General features: G+C 31.7%; 1 pseudogene; it reads left to right on the forward strand.

Annotated features, from left to right (window-relative positions):
* The first annotated feature begins 2,785 nt into the window (after positions 1 to 2,785).
* On the forward strand, positions 2,786 to 2,883 carry LOC118610151 (annotated as a pseudogene).
* The last annotated feature ends 21,769 nt before the right edge of the window (positions 2,884 to 24,652 follow it).

The raw sequence follows: 24,652 nt of genomic DNA on the forward strand, positions 1-24,652 counted from the left end.
TAATGCTTATAAGGACTTATGGTGAATTTGTATTTATATTAAATGGCATTAGGGTCTGGGAACCTAGGAATAAACAAATCCTACAGAGACTTTGTTAAGAGGTTTTCAAGGAAGATACTTAACAGAGAATAATAATACAGGAACATAAAAGAATCACAGCACTCAGATTTTTGCCCCAATGTAATCTGAACTCTGGGTAGCTGACTTAGAATATGTAAACTGGGCTAGTAGACTAATTAGCCTCTTTATTTCTTAAGGCAAAACTTAAATCCTGATTCATCATACACAAATTAAGAGAGTAGATAAGCCTGCTATTTCCTAAGTATTGCTCTAGGTCAGGAAAACATCTCAGGCAAATGTGTAGAAAAAGAAGGGAATCTGCAATGAAAGAGTGCAATTAATACCAAGCCATGTGACCCTGTGCAGTAGCAGAATGGTGCCTTCACTGTCCTGATGCCTACAAAGACAGAACGATTTCTCACTTTGGGTGGAATTGAGAAACTGTTTGAAAACCTATCTTTGGTGTTAACATTATTCCCTTTTCAGAGGTTACCTATGCCTTTCCATTTAAAAAAATATAAATTATAGGAACAACTAAAAAAAAGCAGAAAATCACAGCAAACTGATAATGGCAAAAAGTCATAATAGTTATTTTTCCAAAATGATAGCTAGAAAGGTCTAGACCCAGAATGATTTACAAAAGAATTTATTCGAACACTTTAGCAAAGGTACTTAGGTTATTTAGGCCTTTTAAATCCAGAGCAACCAAAACAAAGCTGCTCAGTTTACCTTATTGATTAAAGGGTAAAAATACACAAAACAGAGAAAGTTAGGTGCTTAAGTAAGATAAGCTCCCAAGTAAATAAGTAGTTTTAAATTCTTTTAAATGCCATAAAAATGCTAGAAGAAATGTGGATCAATGATATAAATGTGAGGTGTAGGTCTATACCACAAAACAATTAAAGAAAGAAAAGGCAATAGAATTGACTACATGAAAGTTATACTCCTACATGAACACATGATAAAAGACCAGAAAATGGAAACTGAGCAATCTACAATTTATATAACTGACAAATAATTAAAATAAATTTATAAATAAGACTCGAGTGGACAAATAGGTAAAGGAAATGTATAGACAATATTCAAATGTGAATTATTAATTTGGGAAAATTTATTTTTTGCAATGTATCTAGCTTATTAAAAATAGAAATTCATATAAAAAAATCAATAGTATAAAGTGTAAACACCCAAATTGACAAATAGGTAAAGCTAATGTAGAAACAATTCACAAATGTTTCATAAATAAGACAATATGCATTAGAAAATTACTGAAAATGACTATTAATAATTCAGATTTTTTTCCAGGCATTTCTCTTGTCCTCTAAAATAAATTCTGAGGTCTACTACTATCCTCTTCTCCTCATAGGTCCTTTCAGCAATGTGATAGAAAATGAAGAGGAAAAGGGAAAATGTTTGAGTTGTTTTTTTTGCAGTTTGTGGAGGAGACAAGTCCCAAAACAGCTGAGGTATATAAAATAAAAGGCAAGAGGAAAAGGTTATTTTCTAATGTATTATTGAAAAACCTGTTGAAAACCACTGAGGAACTTATTTTGTATTTCTATTGGTTTCATACACTCAGTTCTTGGTTCATTGTCTTCATTGCTCTTGGAATAAATTGGATGTGTCACAGCTTTGCATTATTTACACATAAATTCACAGACAGAATGACTCTCTTAATAAAAATATTAAGGGGGTTGGAGAGAAGAAGAGCCAACCAAATGTTGTTATTATTTTTTTAAAATCTCTGGGTAGATAGATATAGGATAACCAATAAATTTTTAAAGTTTTTCTTTTGTAATTTAGAAATATATTTATTTTATATCCTTAAAAATACAGAAAAAAAAGATTAAGATATATAAGTTGGTTATACCATTTTTAGAAGTGGCATGGCCTTAGTATATTTTTTTAAAGTTATTTTTAGAACATAAAACAGGCTGTCCAAATAAGAGAATCAACTTATAAGGGTTTTAAAACAACTTTAATATATTTTATAGAATTAAGGCCTGTACTTATACATATGATTCATATTGCATTTATTTTAGCTTTAGAACACTGAAAAGAGAAATTTAAGTTTTTTTTTTTTTAAATAAGGGGACAAATCTTATAAAACCTTTGAAATGACTGAAGGGAAAAAGAGACATCTTTTCATAGGCATTTCAAAATACACAAATGGATTCTGCTTTAATTTTTTTTTGAATCAGTACAAACTTTTCCTCTATAACTAGATGTATTTTAATTTCATCTAAAGAATTATGTTAGACTTCAACAGTAAAAAAATGACAGAACCAAAAGTGCCTCAGCAGTGACTATCCTAGCCCTAGTGTGCTTGAGTTCCATGCACCAATAGCATTCAACATTTACATCTCTAATTTTTAGTCTTCATAGCAAGTAGGGATGTACGCTAAAAATACTGTTTAAGAAAATAAAATGACACAGAAATGTGTACTAGATACACAAGTGGTAAAATCATGTAAATTTGGCAGTTTATCATTATTCCACATAGATGAACTAAGAGTATATACAATTAGCAATGATACCCTTCCAAATTTTCTAAATGGTCAAATTTTCTAATGTCTACTGAAGGAAAGCTAGTGAAAATCTTAGATTTATTAGGAGTCATACAAAAATACCACATTTTATGTCATAAATAAAATTTCGAATGAAATTTAACATCACATAATCTTGACTAGCAGAACGATTATTTTAAAACCTATAAGGTTTTTATGCTCACTCCAGTTCACATATATTAAAATTGGAATACAGAGATTAGCATGGCCCCTGAGCAAGGATGACATGCCAATTTGTGAAGCCTTCCATATTTTTGGTATCACTTTGTAAGTTATATGGAATGTCTAACCATTGTGTCTAACCTGAAACTAATATTAAATTTAAAAAACCTATAAGGTTTCTGCCTATCTCTAAGGACGTTTTGAATGTTTTATGCAAGAAAAAAGTATAGGAAAAAATCAGTAATGGTTTTTATATATAGTAGATTTTGGAGTGGATTATAATAAAAATATTCAATGGACTTTAGAAGTAGGAATGAAGCTATTTAAAAAGGCATTACAAAATCTCTTAAACCTCAAGTTCATTTTGTAGATATGGCAAAAATCATCTGTTGTCTAAGATGGTTCTGGAATTTTCAATGTCAGATTCTAAATTATATATAGCAATCAATGTTAGAGGAATACGTAATATGTTATTTGGAGTAACTCTGCAATAGATAATTTAAAATAATTTGTCCCATTTTTCAGATATTAGTAGGTGCTCTTAAAAGGAAGACTATTCCTCTTGACAATAGTCCATCAAATAGACATTCTCAAATCTGGATTCTATACAACTGGAAATGTATTCTGACTACCATTCTGGGGTGCCTCCTAAATATCTCACCTCATAATACCATCACATTGGGGATTAAATTTCAGCATATGAATTTTGAAGGGACACAGACATTGTCTATAACAAATATGAAATATTGGTTTCTTTTTTTTTTTCATCAGTTTATATACTAAAAGTGCTCTTTAGGAAAATCATATCAAGAGAAATGATGTGATTTCAGTGTCACATTGTCTTGACATTGACTACCTACCCTCCTTAAAATACTTAAAAATACCACAGTATTTTAGGCTCCCACAGACTACTGTGACTGGTGACCTCCAGCAGTGTTAATTAGTGTACACAAAAATGCAGAAACTCAGTAGTGAAGGCTTAAAATACACATCCTATTCTCTCATCTATTAGAACAAAGAGGCCTTAAATTTATTTCTGGAAAGATATCATGAAATGATTATTCATTCTAGATCCAGTTTGTGAACACTAAAAACAGTTTATAGACTCTAAAAGAGAAATGAAAAACTGGATCAAACTCATGAAGTAGCTGAATCAAAACAAGGTGTTTGTAGTCTATTAAAAATACTCTTTCCTAAAGCGAAATGAGATTTTTCTATTGGCTGTGATCTTAATAGGGAAATGTAGGTAAAATTAATTCAATGAAATGTCATAAAATGAAATCATCTGAGAGAGTATTTAGAGAAACAAAAATGGCATACAGTAACTTTATTAAAGATTGCAGATTTTCTAAGGCCTACAGGAGAAAAGAAGAAACAAACTGTTTCTCTATTTGTAACTAGCATGTGATCCAGTGAAAATCATAGTTAACCATGCCTCACAAGGTGACCTTACAATCCTTAAGAACATTTGGCCTCTCATTTTTATACTAGTACAGCTTCTTTTAGATTGGTTTTGATTTTATATCAAAATGTCTACTTTAAAATGTACATATCTAGATATTATTTGTGCTTATTTTTACTAATTCAGACTTTGCCAGGTTAGCAACTACTGCCAGTTTTACTTTTTAACAGTTACTATTCTATCCCAAATGCCAGACTTAGTTTTGAAATCCTTATGCTGGGAAAAGTTTCAGAATCTGTGACCAACTCTGCAACTTACATCAAGTCAACTTAGACTAATTTTGTGCCAATTCTGAAAACTAGGCTTCTGTCTTGTTCCCAAACATGGTTCCCACTCTACGTCTAGTTTTAAGCAATGAATATGGACACACACGTGTGTGTGTGTCTCTTTTTTTATGATTTTCCCTTATTCATATCTTAGATTCTGTTTGAACTATGAAGAAGGATGGTCCTGCCTTGCTCTTACCAGTACAACCTTAGGTTTTGGAATGCTTCTGATAACATTGCTGAAGTGCATCAAAATATATTTTTGCCAGTTTTAATTTCTGAAAATTATATGAAGGCCTGCATTATACAGTATTTGCCTTCTCCCTTTTTGATGAGTTCCCTGTGGGTAAAATTTCTCTCTTTAAATATTGACATAAAATCATTTTATTCGTAGTTCCATAAAGAAGGCATAAACATGAATCTAAGAAATGTGCTATGTACTGATGGCAGTGTTTTGAAGAGGATCATAATATTATCAAACCTGTGAAGAGAGGAGTGGGTAGAGAACAATATACACTTCCTTCCATGTGTAAGAGGAAATGCCTCATTTGTTCATTACTGAATTCTTTGATTAATATTAAAATGTCTTGACTGTAATAATGAGGTTGAATACTTCATCGCTTATTGCAGTAATTTGTAATCACAGTGTTGCTGAGTAATAATTTTATTATTGTGAGGAGTATATTAGGAAACAGCTATTGCCAACTGTTTATCTCTTACAGCACCAAATAAAGAAAATTAAGATACCAATCAGTTTTCCACGAAACATTGGTCTTTAATATAATAACAGCTGGCAGAGAACCACTTAAAGGTGTATTTTCCCCCAAATAGTCATAAAAGGAGCATTGTCTTCCTATAGTCTAAGAAACAGGCATGCATTTTGTTTTCTGTACAATTTTGAACATTTTCATTTCCTCTCTTTATTTTTGCCTACTTCTTTTGGAAAAAAATCTATCAAACTATCATATATTTTATCTTGCTTATCATATGTAAGCAGTTTATAAATTTAGAACACCATTTGGGTTTCACATTAACATATTTTTTCCTTTGTTCAAAAAGTAAATGAGTGATTTCAGCTCAGAAATGTAAAGAGCTGGAAAAAGATGAACAATGCCTACACTCACAACAAGAAAAAGTCTAGACGAACTGCAAATTAATGACTTAAACTCATCAGAGAACTGAAATAACAGGGCCAGACTCCAAAGGATACATACATATTATACAATTTCATTTATATGACATTCTAGAAAACACAAAGCTATAGAGATGGAAAATAGGTGAGTGGTTGCAAGGGGTTGAGACTTAGGGAAGGGGTTGACTGCAAAGGAATCACAGAGGGAAAATTTTAGGATAATAAAAGTAGAGTGACCAACTACTCATCTCAGTTTGCCCAAGACTTACAATGTTAAAACTAAAAGGACTGTATGTTAGGAATCCCTCTTAGTTCCAGGCACTCCAGGATTATTTGTGACCCTAGGTGGAAATACCTTGTATGGTACTGACTTGGTAGATGCATATCCTATGCCTTTGTCACAACCCACAGAATTAGACATTGGAAAAGGTGAGTTTTATTGTATAAAAAATATGTCATGGATCCCAAAATATAATGCAAGCTGTGATGAACAAACTTAACTGTATAGAAATGAATAAGCTTGATAATAAATTAGAATCTGGCTACATGAATTAAAATAAAAAGATACATAGAGTTTTGAAGAGTACATGATAGGAATCTGCAAATATTTGCAAGGTGTCATGGAAAAAATGGATTGAATCATTTCAGTTCTAGCAGCATCATGTAGCTAATACCCCTAGGTTTGTGTAATGTACAACCTGAACAACTATGTCCTCTGACCCTGCATATTTAGGCTTAATCATTAAATATTTTAAGATCTCATTTTCCTCATTTTTAAAATGAATAAATTACAATAATCCCTTTTGCAATTTGTTGAGGCTATGGGTTATAAATTTTATCATGTCTGTATTTAAATATTGACTCCAATGCTATCTACCTCAGTGACTTTGGTGAAATTATTCAACCTGTCTGTGCTTTGGTTTTATCTTCTTAGAATAAATGTTTTAATGGTAACTACCTCCAGTGCTGGGATAAAGGTAAAATGATATTACACTTATAGAGAATAGCACAATGCCTGGCATATAGTAAAAATGAGCATCATCATATCTGATATATTCTAAGCAGATTGCTAGCATTCTCATTTGGAATTTCTAGTTTTTGGACTTATGAAATATGGAAGAACATAATTGTTAACATGTCAAACCAGCTTTTTCTGTTTAAAAAAATTAGTGTCATAATTCTCATAAATTTAACTTTATCACCTATATACAAGAATGAAGTTGACAAGAACATTGAAGAGTATTATAGGCAAGAAATAGTTATATAAGAGAAAAACAGGTATAAAAAAATTGAGTGATTTTTTGTGTGTGTGTGGACCTTGGGTCAGGCCCTTTTTACCCTAGAGCTTAGACATTCTTGCTGTATTAAACACATAGCAGAATTGAAGAGCTGGGATATTTCCTTCAAATCTGCTACTACAAATCTATGGAAAGCTGTCACAGACGGTTGTACAATTATTAACCTGTTAAGATGGTAAGTAGGGACTTCTGGTTTCTGGTTCCACGTGTAAGAAGTTTGGAAGTTGCCACTCCATCCTAACAACAAGTAAAAAGCCAAACAGACTGAAAAATCAACTTTTATTGGATTCATAGGAGAGGGAAGGACACAGGGTATATTGGTGCCCCCAAAACTAGAGAGAGAGACAGGCAAATATGGGTCATTGCAGGTTACCAGAGCAGAGACTCATAAGCAGAAAATGTTGTGGAAACCAGTGTCAGGGTAGGAAAACCTAAACCATAACTGATAAATTGCTAGAGGGTTGGTCTGTGTGAACAACTCTCAGAGTTAACAGCTTCAGGGGAACTCAGTCACAGGGGAGCCCCACAATATTACGAGATTTACCTCGTGGAATTGCATCAGGTTCTCTTGCTAAATATCAGAAAGAAACCCCCTCGTGCGCCTGGCAGGGGGAGGAAAAGAAATCATTTTGAAATATTCCAGAGCACTGCCATCTTCTTAACAAGGTCCGCCCTCCAGAGAAAATAGTGAACCAGAGCCTGATTGACATAGGAGGGGAAATACCCAACTCCAGCCCACTGTAGTCATGAGTAAAAAAAAAAAAAAAAAACCTGAGAAACAATTGTGAAGTTCACAATACAGAAGTAAGGGTCACTGAAAGACCAAGACTTAATCCCAGGACTATAGAATGTTTCTCTCTCTCTCACACACACACACACACACACACACACACACACACACACACACACACCTCACCACCATATTAGTAAGGACCTATTTATAGACATTGCTATTACTTGGTGCATCATGTCTGGCTATCAAGAAAAAATTACAACACCCACCCCCAACACAATTAGAAGAGATACACACACACAATTTGTGTGTATTAGTAGGCTAAATGTGGCAAGGGAAAGAATCTCTGGCTGTATCAACAGAATCCTTGAGCGCCAAAAAGTGAAGGGAATAAAGACTGAAATAAACATAACAGAATATCTATGGGACTATTAGACAACTACAAAGATGTAACATAGTCAATGTGGGATATCAGAAGGAGAAAAAAAAGGAACAGAAGAAATATTTGAAACAATGATGACTAAGAATTTTCCTAAATTAATGTCAACAAATCACAGATCCAAGAAGCTCAAAGAACACTAAGCAGAATAAATGCAAAAACCAAAACAAAAATACCCCGTATTTTGGCATATCATTTTCAAACTACAGAAAATCAAAGATAAAAAAAATCTCGAAGGAAGACAGTGGAAAAATGTACCTTACCTGTAGTGGAACAATAATAAGAATTCTTTGTTCTGACTTCTTTTCAGAAACCATGCAAGTAACAGGACTGGAGTGAAATATTTAAAATGTCGAGAGAACCCACCAACTTAGAATTCTGTACCCTGACAAATTATCCCTCAATAGTGAAGGAGAAATAAAGACTTTCTCAAACAAACAAAAACTGAGAGAATTTGTGGCCAATAGATATGTTCGTTTAGGTAGGGAAATTAAAATTATTTTTGTTTTTCAAAATGTTAGATAGTGCTCAGAATCTTTGGCCATACTATAAGAGCAAGGTCTACATTAAGCAACCTGAGACAATTCCCAGAACCACAGCTCAGAGCTGTTTTAGCTGCCACTGAGCCCTTTTGCACCCCTATATCAATGCTTTTCCCTCAGGCAACTTTATTCTGATCTGACTTATGTGAATGCATCCCAAAGGTAGAATATAAGTCACATCATTGTACCTTTTTAGAGAAGCTAGGAAATGTGACTTTTGCTGGATTTTATGTGGAGGAAGCAAGATAACATTATAAGAAAATATCAAAATATAGAGAGATTAAATTATTTTGAGCTGTCAGAAATGACATGCTCACTGTGACTTCCTAGTTTAGTTTTCTGATCCTGAGTTCCCTCTCCCAAATTATCTTTTAATGCTTTCTGTTCTCCATTTCTATACATTTTTAAACCTGCATATGAAACTTCCTATCCATTTAACTTAAATTTACTAGCTTCAACTCATAGCTTCAAATCATTTGCATCATGTTGAAACCAGTTTTGTCACTCATCATAAAAGCACATCAAACCAGTTTTGTTTCTAACATCTTGAACATGTGTCCTTTATAATTCTATGGAAGTATATCAGAATCCCTCTTGGGTGGTAATGAAGTTGAAAATGTTACCAAGGATACACTGATATTTTCTCTACTTCAAAAATCACTATTTTGTACACTTTAAATAGAGTTATTTGTCACATAACAATGTTTTGGTAGATGATTGACCACATATATTTTAATGGTCTCATAAGGTTATAATGGAACTGAAAACTTCCTACCACCTAGGGATGCCCCATCATAATATCATATTACAAAGCATTACTCACATGTTTGTGGTGATGCTGGTGGAAAAAAACCAGCTGTGCTGTCCTATAAAAGTATAGTATGCACGATTATGTATAGTACATAATACTTGATGATGATAAATGACTTACTGGTTTACTTTTTCATCATTTTAAAGAATATTTTTCTACTTATAAAAATATGCTGTAAAACAGTGTTGTGATACATTGGCATCAGCCTTAAATGTCTCATGTTTACTCTCTCTTGATTGCATCATTTTTTCTTATGCTTGATTTAATCCCATGTTTTGTACAAGCTTGCTATACAAGCTTGTAGCCTAGGAACAGTGAGCTATACCATATGGCCTAGGTGTGTAGTAGGCTATACCATCTAGATTTGTATAAGTGTGCTCTATGATGTTAGCACAATGATAAAATTGCCTAACGATGAATTTTCCAGAATGGACTGACAATGTTAAGTGACGTATGACTGTATATTTCAATTTAATTTGTTAATTATACCTCAGTAATTGACAAATGACATCATCATTAAGAGAAGGTGTGTGAAGGGTATAGATAAACTGTACTACCTTTGCAACTTTTCTGTAAATCCAAAATTATTACAAAACCAAACTTTATTAAACATATAAAACAAAGAACTGCTATTCTGTTGCATTGTTATCCAAGCTTCCAGGAATTCACATATCTTTCTCTTCACTCTGTCCTTAAGAATGTCTTGAAATACCAAGTCACCTTTTTGAGAGACTTCAGTTTTACTACCTCGCTGCTCATGTTTTCATACCTACCTGGAGCATATTTCCCCCATTATTTGGTTTGTCTTTTCAGTTTCTTGATAGTATCCATTGAACTACAAAAGTTGTTAATTTTGATGAAGTTTAATTTATCTCTTTTTACTTTGGTTGCTTGTGTTTTGATGTTATATTTAAGAAACTGTTGCTTAATGTCAAGTATGATGATTTACACTTTGTTTTCTTCTAAGGGTTTTACATTTTTATCTTTTATATTTAAATTTTTGATCTTCTTAAAATGAATTTTTGCTTGTGTGAAATAAGGGATCTAACTTAATTCTTTTGTATGTAGGTATCCTGCTATACTAAGCACCATTTCTTGAAAAGATTATTCTTTTCTCATTGAATGGTCTTACACTCATAAAAATTAATCAACTGTATGTTTGGATTTATTTCTAGGTTGTTCTATACCATCGATCTATATATCTATCCTGTGCCAATACTCATTATTTTGGTGACTGCTGCTTTGTAGTAGGTTTTGAGAAAAGAAAGTGCAAGTCTTCTAACCTTAGTCTTCTTTGTCCAAGATTGTTTTTCCTATTCTGGTTTTCTTGCATTTCCACGTGGATTTTAAAATCAACTTTTCATTTCTGTAAATAAGAATATTTAAATTTTGACAGAGATTTTATTGAATCTATAGCTTAACTTGGAGAATATTTCTATTGTAACAATATCAAGTCTTCTGATCCATGAACACAGGGTATCTTTCAATCTTTAAATATCTTTTAACAATGTTTTATAGTTTCACTGTGCAAGTCCTCATCAATTCTTGATCTTGGCTGTTCCATCTGGGATTTTTTTCCTTTCATTTAATGATAAGCTTTAGAATTTCCTGAGTATCTGCTGTTAAGCACTCTCAGTTTTTGCTTGTTGGAAAACATCTTTATTTTTGCTCTCATATTGAAAGAGTTTTTTGCTTGTTATTGAATTCTACATTGACAATTATTTTTTCTTAGTATAGTGAAGATAATATTTCATAATATTTTATTCTATTGCTTCTGTTTTTGTCAGTCTAATGGTCATTCTTTCTATGTGAACTTGAGCCATTACCTTTTCCTATACAATTTAGGATCAGTTTTTTAAGGTAAAAAAGTAGCTTTTTGGAATATTATCTAAAGTTGCAATGAATTTATAGCTCAGCCCTGAGAAAAATAGCATATTAACAATATTAAGTTATCCTTTCAATGAAATGGGATATTGGTCTCTAATGTCTTTTATTAAAGTTTTATAATTATTTACATATTATCTTTGCTCATTCTTTGTTAGATTTACCTTCAGATATTTATATTTTAATGCTATTATAAAATGGTATAGATATGTAGATTTCTATCATATTATAAAGTAAAATACATGTTATCTATTTTTAAATTTAATTGTCTAAATTTTACTTATATATGGAAGTACAATTGACTTTTAAATATTTCTCTTACATTCAGAAACTTGCTATACTCTCTTACCATTTCGAATTATGTTTATACCTTGAGACGAGTCTATATAGTCATCCACATCATCTGAAAAAAAAAACATTTTTTCTTCACTGTGGTCTGTTTTTATTGTTATGTTATTTTTTATTTTTCTTTGTTAGGAATTACAATATAGTATTTAATAGATTTGAAAAAATAAGGCATTTTTGTTCCATGTCTGGGTTTAAAGAATTGCTTTTAACATGTTTTCTTTAAGTTGATGTTTTTGTAGCATTTATTTAATCTTAATTTTGTGTATGAGCTGTTGTGGCAGAGAAAAGATAAATTAATTCACTGGTTCATGTTGGAATTGGGAATAGGATCAGGAATTCTGAAGTAGTACCTTCTGTAAGCTCATTATATTTAGCCTCATAATTTCGAAACTTGTCAACATTTTCTTGTCTATAAAAAGCTAAATCATTTTTTTCTGATTTATAATAAATATTTTAGGCCTGGGATGAATGTAATGATTGTCAAAATTATTAAGTAACTCAAAATGTAAATATTTCAAGACCATCATCAGCAAAAACAAACAAACAAAAATGATATTTATCCTTCTTTCAGAGAATTAAAAGTGTGTTCTTGTTTACTAGAAAAATTTTTGGAAATTTCCTAGCTTTACTATCACTTTAGCAAGATCTTAAGTAAATATTATTTATATTTTAAAAGCATAACTAAAATTGTAGTTGAATCCAAGTTAACAATGGTATTCCAATAAAAATAACCCTAATATGTTTAAATAGGAGTTAATTTTATGATAGAGACTTAGAAACATATAATCAGCATTAGAATATTTTCCTCATACAAATCTTGCTTAAGCATAAAATACCATAACAAAATTAAGAAGCTTAATTTATTATAGTGGCATAATGGTAAAATTTTAAATTAATCTTTTTAAATTTTTAAGTGCAAAGCACAAAACAATTTTTTTCAATAGCTATCTAGTACATCTCCACTAACTCATTTTTCATATGCATGCAAGCAGACAATAACAAAGTATACTAAAACTTTAAGATAATCTTTTAGAGACTCCCAGTTCTCTGTAACCCAGAGCTTTAGGTAGCAACCCAGTTTGCTGATAGCCTCTTGGCTTTGGCCAAAGGATTTGTGGAGAAGTTCAGTTAAGGCCTTTCTCGAATATGCTTGACTGTTGCTCTAATTTTTGGACTAACTTCCTATACTTCATTGCTGCAATTGCCACATTCATGCAGTTGCAGAGCTGTCTACGAATGCAAATGATGTATTTTCCATATAAGAGATAATACTTACCTTCAATTGAAAAAAATAAAAGAATGAAGCCATGATTTCAACCACTGAGAGCTATTCCTAGAGACAGTGTAGAGGGTAATTGGTGCCTAGGCCAAGTCTATTCTAAGAAAGAGATTTAGTGTATTTGGATTTCCTTTTGCATATTCTTTCAAACCATTTGGAACTAGTAAGTTATTTATTCTGTCAGCCAATTTAAATAGGTGAAAATTGTTACTCGATGATTTTAATCTGACACATGTCACTAATAGCCTATTTTACATCAGAAATTCTTATTTCAAATGACACAGTATGACAAGCATTGAGTCAAAGGACTTACCTATATTCATGGTGACCTAATGGAAGGGCAGAAAAGTTCAGATTGGATGTCTTATCATAAAATTACTCTGTTAAGAGAAATGCATACCTGAATCAGTATCTGCTTCTTTTGTGTTTTGGAAGACCCTAAATTTTTTAAGGTAAACACGTTTTCTGTCCTCTTATAACATCTGTCCAGCACAAGCCATTAATTACTTTCCCTACAAGGTATTGCCTGAAGCACAGTTGTTAGCCTAGCACTCTCTTCATTAATGACCAGCTCTTGGTTTCGCAGTGAATATTATCTCTGTGTGTGTGTGTCATCTATTACACTTTAAGTGTTCTACAGTTATGCATCTGGTCCCAGCCTGAAAGAGGGACATCTCACAAACCAATTTTACTTCCTCTATTTTGGCATATCAAACTTCCTCTATTTTGGCATAACAAACTTCAAAAGATGGGTCCTGTGCTCTAGAAAATATCATTTCAAAGTTTTACCTATATTCACATTAGGCAGTCTAGATAGAAGGAATTGCTTCGTGCTTATTTGAATGACATACTATGATTTAATAACCATGACTTCTTATTTACTAGAAATTAACCTAATGTCAAAATTATTCTTCCTTTTATACATGATTCTTTATAATCCTTACTGCCTGGAATAAGAGAGGATGAATGCAAAGAAAGGAAGAGGGGAGTATTAATATACAATGTGGCAGTATTAATATACAATGGTAAGTATGCAGAGAAATCTCTGAACAAATGCTATCCATTATTGCTCTTTTTAGTACTGATGGATGGTTCTAAGTAAAAGGAGAAAGAGGGAGTACTGTAGTTGAGAAAAGGATCTCTAATTATGTAATTAAAGACTTCTGGCTGAAATGAAAATGAAAGGAGGAATCAATAAGTACAGCTACTGTTAAAGAAATAACTATTAATTGTAGGATTCAAATGTAGAGCAAGACACCTGAACTATAAACAAGGTTTTCTGTGCTACTGACAGTCGAACTATTTATATTTTTAGAATGTGGCACTTCAAAATATTATCAGAGAGCAAAGGATACATAGAAAGAATGTATTTTGTAAGCATTTAACTTGGCATGTTATAGGTGTTAGGGTTAAAGAGTATTCAATATGGTTTGTTTTGTTTGCAATGTAGGAGCTGTTGATGAATAAAGCTGTTGGGTTGACAATGAGAAGCTGGGACCTTGAGTAGCACAACATGGTCTGCCCTCATGATATGGATCACTAAATGTATATGTTGAAATCTATTGGAGGTGTGGATTTTTGTAGGTTATAGGTCATGAAGTTGGAAGTCTCATGAATGGGATTAGTGCTCTTATAAAAGAGATAGCCCTCTTTCACCATGTGAAGACACAGCAAGAAGTTGGCAGTCTGAAAGTCAGAAGAAGACCTTCACTAGAATTAGACCATGCTGGTACTCTGATTTTAGACTTCCAGCCACCAGAACTGTAAGATATAAATCTCTGTTGTTAATAAATCATTCTGTCTGTGGTATTTTGTTATAGCAGCCTGAACAAACTAACACAGGACTGGTATCTATAATATATTAAAAACTATCAAAACTCCACCTGAAAAAAATCCAATTAGAAAATTGACAAAAGAAATGAATATTTTACTGAACAGGATATATGGATGACACATAAATACATGAAAATATGTTCAATATCATTAGCTATAGAAAGTGAAATGAAAGCTATCAAGAGCTATTACTACCCACCTATAAGAATGGCTAAGATAAAACATAATGAGCATCACCAAATGCTGGTGACGATGCAGAAAAACTAGATCACTCGTACATTACTGGATGGAATGTAAAATGATTCAGCCATTCTAGAGAATAATTTGTCATTTTCATTTAAAATGGAATAGACTCTTAGCACACGAGCCAGTCATTGCATTTTTGGGCATTTATCACACACACACACACACACACACACACACACACACACACACAAACACAAATGAAAACTCATACTCAAGCAAAAACTGTCCACAAATGTTCATAGCAGCTCTGTTCATAATACCCCCCCAAACTAGGAATGCCCAAATATACTTCAGTGGGTGAATGGTTAAACTGTGGTTTATCCATTCTATTAAATGCTACTCAGCAATAAAAGGTGAATAGTGATGCATACAACAACTTGAACGAATTTCAAAAGAACTAGTCTCATGAAAAGAGTCCATATCAAAAGTTTATATATTGTATGATTCCATTACATAATATTCTTGAAATAACAGATCTATAGAGATGGATAATAGATTAATCATTGCCTGGGCTTAGGTATTGAAAGTGGAAGGAGGAATGGCATAAAGGAAAATAGCCCTGTGGCAATGGAACAATTAAGTAAATGGATTGTGGAGGTGGTTACACAAAGTTATACATGTGGTAAAATTGCATAGAATTATATACACATATATACAATTATGTGCTTCTAAAACTGACGAAATCTGAATAAGTTCTGTGAACTGTACCAATGTTAATACCAGGTATGAATGGTATGCTATACATATGCAAGGTATTGCCATTAAGATAAGCTAGGTGAAGTGTGCACAGGACCTCACTGTACTTTTGTTTGTTTTGGCAACTGTTTTGACTTCTGACACCAATTACCCAGAGTTAGACTAAATTTCATGAATAGAGGCATCATTCTTCATAAGACTACCTTCACTTCAGACACCAGCTGCAAGTTCAGGGGTCCCCAGGCCACCCTCACTTCTAAAAAGCTGGCTACAAATTTGGCTGTTTCCAGTATGTTTTAAGGTTCAATAATTTGCTAGAATAATTCACAGGATACAGTTTTGTGTTAACAAAGGGATATAAATCAGAACTGCCCATGGGTAGGTAAGCACGTAGGTAGGTAGGTTGGTAGGTGAATGATGGACGGATGAATGGACGAATGGATAATTGCAAGTACTTGTAGGGGAAGATTTTCGGGTGAAACTCTGTAAACCATGAAACAATCAGGCACCCTGAAAAAGGATTGCCAGAACTGACACCACATATAAAGTTAAAATACACCCAAAAATGCAAGACACATATAGTAAAGTAATAAAGGGTTAATAATTCTGATATACAAAGAGGCCCTATATAGCATAAGAAAATAAAACCCCAAAGAACTACTATCAGAGTTAATAAAAAAATTTCAGGAGAAATAATTTTTTTCTAATAAACATGTATAAAGTGTCGCTGTATCACCAAAGAAATGCTAAGTAAAATACTGAGACATCACATTTTACTGGGCAGATTGCCAAAAATCTACATGATTGAAAGTGTCTAGTAGTAGTGCTGGAAAGTGTCCTCAACACTGTGGAAGTGTATACAGTTTAGGTTTTCTCTGACTAAAGAACATTAAAAAGCAAACTAACATTAGAGGCTCTTTGTATTTTATGTCGTTTTCCTTTACTGATCTTAATGGGCACATACTAGTACAATTTACTTCACTTATTAACTAAAACATATTTTTTAAAAAACAGAACTTTCATGAAGAAAATCAAGTTTTCCAGAAATAATAATTATTTGGAAAATATTTTTGAAAGTATTTTGTTGTCAATATAAATTTAAAGGCATTACATGAAATGAACTCAGATGAAAAGCGAATTCAGATAAATGTGTTTTACCCCTTAAAGTACAATGCCTAAGTATTCTGCCTGATTACATTATTATGATGCTTAAATATTAACATATGATGAACACCAAGGAACACCTTTGACCATTTTTTTTACAGACAGATAAACATAGATCCTTGAGAATATATTTAAATCTCTACCTTCATTTATTAGAGGGAAATCAGTATATGCGTAGTGTTCTAGAAACTCTGCATTTACACTGCTCTGGTGCCATTAAGTATATCTTATACTGGGAGGATATGAAAGGATGTGAAAAGTTCCAGGAAACTACGGGGATGAGACAAAGCATAGCAATCTATTACTTCAAGGAAAACTATCTTTTAATACAGTGCAATTATTTTCCTTAAAATTTAATAAAGCAATTCACCATTCCAATGATTAAAAAAAGAACCCAAAACCTCTTTGAGTTATGAATCATTCTGTATTGAATTATATATATATATATATATATATATATATATATATATATATATATAAACAGTTTGGCATATTATATATATATATATAACAGTTTGGCATATTTTATATATATATATATATAAAATATGCCAAACTGTTAAAATGTACAGCTGAAATTTCCAGGATTTTATTAACCAATGTCACCATAAAAAGTAAATTAAAAAAATTATATATGTGTTTGTATGTGTGTATATTTTAAATTCTTAGAAATTCTATCACTAGGCAACTATTTACTTTTGGGCAATGAAACATTTTGTTAGGAAAACAGAGGATTCAGTAATGAAAATGAGTGAAAATTTCATCATATGGCACAAAATTGCTATTAAATATTATTCAAGGTATCAATGATGAAATCACATGTATTAAATCTTAAAAGAATTATTTAACCTAATTCTGCATTCGGGTTAAATATTACAAATATAGCAGGCCTTCTCATTGCTTTAATCCCTCCTTAGGATCTCTCCTGAACTCACCATGTTTTTAAACTGGTAACATACCTAGAGTACTTTCAAGTGTGATATGTTAGAGCACTGGTCTGAATTTGGAGTTGGAAGGTAGATAGATGTCAGTGTCGGAAGATAAGAGGCTAGGATGGGAGCTTACCATTGCCAGGGGAGGGTTTGGGCGGGGGGATTTGTCTCCTATTTCAGATTTCACATTGGAACAAAGAATGGGAAATGAGGCAATTGCTCACTTAGAGTGACCTCATTCATATTTTGGGAAACACATCTGGTTAATAATGCTGGCACAAATTTCTGGAGCCCACAGTAATAGTGAAAATTGGCTATAATTTTATTCAAAAGGAGATGATCATGGAAAAAAATCCTTAAAAGTATACTCCAAATTTTTAGTTTAAAAATTGTGACCAAAGTTGAGGAAAATGAAGATTGAGCATGATCCATTTCTAATACAATAAGAGCAGAAATAAATAAATAAACGAGCTATATGAAACAATATAGGCAAGTCTGTAAAAATCCTATTGATAAGGATGAAAAGGAAATGGGTGAATCAATTTACATACAGTTCAAATATTACATAACGATTTTAGGTGCAAAAATATGCAGGAAAATATGTTAATAGTTTGGAAGATCAAATTAATTTAACCACTGCAGTGTATTAATACATAACAATATATAGATGCTTCTAATGGTGAATATATTGAATACTTAAATTTTTACTATTATAAATAGTACCAAAAAATTATAGTTACAAATACCTGCCTAAACAGGTGTATAGAGTGATCCTAAGATAGATAAATATACAGATAGAATTAATGTTCAATGGAATCTTCTATATTAAAGATATTAAATGTTTTTCTGTAATGCGACTTGCAATTTTCTCAGATTTTCATTTTTCTTTTGATTTTATATTGTTTGATATGCAGATACATTTACATTTTTATTTCATTAACTTTGTCGGTCTTTTAGGATTTCTTGGTTTGGGTATATAATTAGAAAAACATTTCTTGCCCTGAGATAATTATGAGAAAATTCTCTGCCCCTCCTCTTTTTTTTGCATTTTGTTTTTATCCTTTCTGATTTTACTTTCAATGTTTCTCATTTAAACATCAGAGGGTATTTTTAAAATCTGACTTGTCTTTAAATATCTGTGCAAGACTTTCTGAAATATTTGGATTCCAATCATACTGTTTTTCTCAATTTATCATCTTTAATTTTATTTTGAATTTTTTCCCCTTTCTGACTTTTATTAACTTTAAAAAATACTATTTTGCTACTTCTCTTATGGTTTAAAAATTATAAGTAGTATTGAATACACCTACCCTTACATTATTTCTTTAAAATGTTTAAATTTATTCAGGACCCTTCTCACCATTTCCAAAACTTGAAATGATAAAACTCTTTAATTACTAAATTAAGACACCTTTCTGTTCTTGTCATTCATGTACAGGCTTTTAGCTTTAGATTCTTACTTTAAAATAAAAGTTATTACTTAATGTTTACAATCAATAATTAACGAAATTTCCTGGCATTTAAACAATTTTGGAATTTACATTTGTTTCTTGAATCCCAAAGATTCCTTCTTTGCTTTCTTATTGCTGAAGTATATATTTAATAGTTATTTTAATGAGAGTCTGTGTAGATGGTAAATTCTGGTAATTGTGAGAATATTATTTATTTTTAATGTACTTATAAGAAATAACATCAATATATAAAGTTTTAGGTTTACAGTTATTTTCCTTCAGCATTTTCAATATATTACTCCATCATCTTCTTGCATGTATTGTTGCTTATGTCCCTCATTGGTCTAATTGGTCATACCATGGTTGGTAAAATGTTGCTTCTCTCTGGTGCTTTTAAGATTTTCTCTTTATCCTAATGCCCTGTAACTTTACCGCTAAATGTCTATGCATTCCTTTATTTTAATTCATTCTACCGAGTACTTGGCATATACTTTTGAAGTGAAAAATTTTCAGCAATTATTTCAATTTTACTGCTCTGATGTTTGCTCCATTCTGCTTTTATCAAACTCCTATTTCATGAATGGGGGAGCCTCACTATGTTTTCATTATGTTCCTTTTACTTAGGTTTCTTTTGCTGCACATTTGTTTCTCTGCGATACATTCTGACTGACTTCCCCACTCCTGTTTTCTAGGTGACTGACCCCTCTTAAACTCTGTCCAGTCTAGAGCTTACATCTGGCTGTCATTGCCTGCTTCTGAAAAACCCAGGGCTTTTAGCTTCACTCATTCTTTGATATTTCTATTCCACAAAGTGTTTCTGGTTTTAACTCTGAATATATTTTTGGTTGCTGCTTTGTGTTTGAAGATGTGGGGATGATTAGAAAATGGACTAAGAATATCAGTTTGTGCATCTTACAATTGTTTCTAAAATTATGTTATAAAACCTTGATCAAATATTAGCATTCTATAGTACAAATGTATGTTATCTAAATATCTTCATCTGAAAGAGCCAAAATGAGTCATTCAAAATGTCTAAATAAGTTACAAATGCAAGAGTAAAAACACCTTAAGACATTTAGAGATAGAGTTGTTAAAATACTTAATTAGTTCATTTCAACAGATGTCATAATGAGTCACAACAGTAACCACCACAGTAAAAATGAGTACTGAATTTTATATTTTGTTCACATACTCTTTTTAATGTGTAGAGCCAGATGGGTGATAGAGTAATCAGAGGGACCATTTTATAAGCTATATAAAATGTGTAATCAATGTACTATATACTTGAAACTAATGAAAAAATAAAATGTGAAAAAAATTTTAATTATACAGAAAACAAGACTAAGTTTCTAAACTATAACAAGTACTTCTGAAATTACTTTAATACCTATAAAATTCTGTGCCCTATTTATTATTTATTATTACAGAATAACTTAATTGTAAAATGGCATCTTTTGGTATTTATAAGTTATTACAAATTCTTTCACTTTTTTAGACTGAAGCTTCGTCACTATTTTGGGGGTTAACTTTAATTTTTTCATTGTATATTTTAACACTTTTCATCTTCTAATATATTTCCAAATTTGCTTTCCATTCCAATAGCCTTATAGCTTCATATTTTGCAAGTACCATGCTTATTAAATAAAACCCCAAAGTATTCAAATAATTTAGGAATATATTGGTGTATTTTAAAACTTTAAAATTTTAAATTGTAAGACAAGAGAATTACTAACTATAATTTTATTAACAAGTTTATTTAATTTGGAAGAATGTGAAAAGAGAGATACACCAAGTTCTCAAAACATTGGTTTGGTTCTATTAAGTATGAAAGCTGATACTTGGGTGTTTTTATTATCATTATCATTACTTAAATCATGTATTTATATGTTAAACTGTCATTTTATATATGATACATTACTCAATAATTTTTTATGAGCTGGTAGAGCTCCGATAAAAGAAGCGAATATAAAATTAAATCATAATAGAAATAAATCATGCTCAAAAGCAATAAGAAGGAGATTAAACATCATTGGAAACATAGAGATCCAAAGGATAGGCTTGAGATATTTAAGCCATACAGACTAGAAAAGAATATAATGTTGAAAAAGTTAAGACAGAAAAATGGAGCAATGGCCAAACATAGTCAGCATCTGGTATTACTAAACAAAATAGAACAAATGGAAGATAAGTTATAGAGGAAAACTTTCCTGATATAGAGGAAAAGAGAACAAAAGGTACAATGATATGGAATAATGACTATCAGTGGATAAATTAGTAAAATTATTGGACTTTAAGGATAATGTAATAATTGTATGGGATTCTGAACAAAAGATTAGTTTGGTCTCACACTTCTTCACTGAATAGTCAAAGATGAGATCATTAAATATCTAAAATTCTAATGAAAGACACTTTTGCCCAGCTAGTTACCATTCAAGACTCAAATCAAGAAACATATATTATTAAACATCCAATAATTAAGTTATCAGCATTGAGTTGTTTCATATGAATCAAAGGCTAACTATGAAACTATGATTAAAGAAAATATAAATGTCATAAACCTGTATATTATAATAATGATGATAACAATATAACTATGAATCTGCAGGAGATAGAGTAATGAGAAACAGGTTATCTTTTTTCTTAGTGGAATGTTTATATATATGAGGACAGAGAAATGACAATTTATATGTAGCCACTGGTACCTAGTGATACATTTTACCAGTTAGAAAATAATTTAGTCGCATATATTATACCTTCTACATTTTTTTCAAGTATTATTAAATAAATTTATGTTTACATAGCTACTAATTCGTTTTCAAAAAAATTTTATTATTTTATTGAAAGGTTTACTCATGCCTGGAAAGACTAACTAAGACACACGAGTAGACTTCAGAAGATGTCTTACACTATTTGGAAAGAAGGTAAGGAGCAGCATTTTGTAGCTCACACATGTTGTAAATTGTATGACTCACCTGATAGGCATGAAGCAGTAGCTGAACATGTCAGTGTTCCACCTTTCCCTGGAACTCCTTTAGTTTTCTGACTTCTACACTATGTGTCTGTGTAGGAGTCAGAAAACTAAGGTCATGAGTTCTGCAGGATTCCCTCATTACCAAGGCCAGAGAATACAAGACATGGATTCTGTCTATTCATGTGGGTTTATAACTCATGCTTATGAATTCCATTCTGCTTTTGGCCTTGCCCATTTGCATTCATACTTATTTTGACTTTGCCCTGTCAACTTCAAGTTCTAGAAGGAGGAGATCTATGAGGAGACATTAGTCTTAGACTGCTTAACAAGCTCTCATAGTTGTATGAACCGATCCCCTGAAAAAAAAATCTACAGAACACACACACACCTACTAGTTCTGTTTCTCTGATTAAACTCTGACATATTTTCTGTTCTGATGATGTTCTAGTTTTTCTTTGTGGAACATTGTTCTATGGCCTTATCTTCCATTTCATACATACATCATGCTACCAAAATGTAAAAATTTTTTCATCAGAGTCTCTGAATACAATAGTAAATTTGTGAGTACTATGACATTCTACAAATACTGTGCACATTTATTTCAGAATGTCATTATTATTTCATATTATTATCTATAAAGTAAACGAAATTATAAATGTATAAATAAAGTATTTGAAAAGAGATAAATGACAGTTGCAATTATTTCTTCAAAAGTAAGATTATGGTATTTGTATTTCTACCATAACAAACATTACATAACATTGAAGGGGGAAACTGTTCATAAGATTGTTTATTCTATAGGACAGCCCATTTATCTTCTAATCATTTTTGTAAACATCACATGTTTTTACAAATTGACAAAAAAAAATAGGATAGAATAGAAATAACTGTTAATAATAGTTATATCAAGATTTTTCTTTTCTGCTCCTACTAGGAGGCACTTTGACATTTTAGAAGATCAAAGTCTGAAAGGAAACAGTAAGAAAATTACAAGTAAATAATTACCTTTCAGAAATACATACTTTATGTAAAGAAACTATTTTTGGTTCTCATCATTTTCTTTTTCTCCCACTCATAATTTTCTGTACTGCACTGGTGTCCATGGTAACATCCATAGCTCAGGAGTAGATTGCTACTAATGTCCTGCCACTGACAATCACTATTTTCTTGAAGTCAATGCAAATTCTCTCTAATTTAAATGGTTTTCTCATGCTCTTTCTCATAAACAAGAACTAAGTCTGTGCCTGGACTGCATGGCATCAATACACATCTGTCTGTTGCTTTATCTATTTTACTACTTGGAAAGGTTTATCAAGATGATAACATTTATTCATAAACATTTGGACAGATTGAAAACCTTCCTGTTCTCTTTACATAATGAATATGAAAATAATAGATGAACATATGTCAAATTATTCATAGAAGGTTCTGTGTCTTATGTACCATACTGATAAATATTCTTCAATATTTTTTCTGTTAGAAGACTTTATAATATCAAGAGGAACAGACAAGAACAAAACATAAATTAAGAAAATGCAATCATGTTTGTTCCTAGTTAACTTCAGACTACTTTTGGCTCTATGTCTTTAAGTTCTGGAGTAGTAGTTTCCATACAAATTACTTTCCCTGATTGAGACATGAAATCAATTTGGTTGGTCGCAGTCAGCCATCTTTTACAAGATCAAAGAAAAATAATTAGAATAGAATAGAATAGAATAGAATAGAATAGAATAGAATAGAATAGAACAAATCAGAATGTATCATGTGTGGTAGGAGTTAACATTTTGAGAAACTTAAATGGAAAATACATTTCTCACCACTGTCATTGTCTTACACAATTGTAAAGGAGTAATATCAACCTTTCTGTGAGATTTTGTTTGATTTTTAATTTCATCTGATTATAGTGTAGTGACCAACTGGAAATTCATGTTTAGGCTTTTGTCTAAAGTCTTACTGACTGATATCTTTTTTTCTAAAGAATTCAGATTTCATCATCATCAAACTCCCTGTATTCATTACTTAGGGTTGCCATAGAAAATCACTATAAACCAGATGGCTTAAAACAAATTTATTCTCTCACAGTTCTGAATCCTACAAGTTTAAAATCACAGTGCTGGCAGGGCCCTGTTCTCTTTTCTTTCTTCTCATAGTTGCCAGAAATCCTTGGTGTTCCTGGGCTTTTATTTGTGTAACTTCAGTCTGTGTCACCACAAGTCTGTCTAATCTCTGTGTCTTCTTCACATGGCAGCTCCTTACTGCACATGTCCACTCCCTCTCAGTCAAAGCTGGAAGTGTGTTCTGCTGGGACAGTAGATTGGATGGATCTAGGAGTCACAAACCTAATCTCTTCACTAAAAGATTAACCAGATATACCCT

The sequence above is a fragment of the Rousettus aegyptiacus genome, unplaced genomic scaffold (assembly GCF_014176215.1).
Source record: "Rousettus aegyptiacus isolate mRouAeg1 unplaced genomic scaffold, mRouAeg1.p scaffold_m13_p_12, whole genome shotgun sequence".
Lineage (NCBI taxonomy): Eukaryota > Metazoa > Chordata > Mammalia > Chiroptera > Pteropodidae > Rousettus > Rousettus aegyptiacus.